This window comes from Saccopteryx leptura, chromosome 5 (assembly GCF_036850995.1).
Source record: "Saccopteryx leptura isolate mSacLep1 chromosome 5, mSacLep1_pri_phased_curated, whole genome shotgun sequence".
Taxonomy (NCBI): domain Eukaryota; kingdom Metazoa; phylum Chordata; class Mammalia; order Chiroptera; family Emballonuridae; genus Saccopteryx; species Saccopteryx leptura.
In genome coordinates this window covers 102,228,815-102,229,385 of record NC_089507.1, presented here as the reverse complement: position 1 = coordinate 102,229,385, position 571 = coordinate 102,228,815, and positions in this window count along the sequence as shown.

Here is a 571-nt window from a genome sequence, read left to right as displayed (position 1 = left end):
CATGTGAGCCTTTCTGTGTGGCAGTGTGGCAGAAGCCGATGTGGGCTCAGATCCCCAGATCTGAAGGCGGCAGAGGAGGAAACAGGAGATGCTGTCTGAGAAGGCTGAGTAGCCCCTGCCAGAAATACATTTCAGAGAGAATCCTAGAGGGCTGGTCTCAGCTCTCCCTGTCTGCACAGCCCCCTGACTGCCTCTCCTGGTCCCCACTGCCGGGAAGTGGAAACAAATGTCTGGAGGGAGGCCAAGAGCAGAGTAAGCACTCTGGAGGAGGCTGTGGCCTCTGCAGAGCAGAAAAACGGAGGTGGAGAAGAGAGAAGGAGGGAGGGGGATGGACAGACGCCAGTAGGCCTGAGGACCTGGGTCAAAGGGGAGAGTGGAGAGGGCAGGGGGGAACAGCTGGCAGCAAGGCCCACTGAAGCATGGGCCTGGCCTGGCCCTGAGCTGTTCCTGTAGCTCCTAAGAAGAGACCACCCTGTCCCCACCTGGCCAACCTCATTTCTAAGTAGGTAGGGCAGGGGGCCATTCAGCAGAGCAGGGCCTTGCTTGGGGGAAGGTTGCAAACAGATATAGC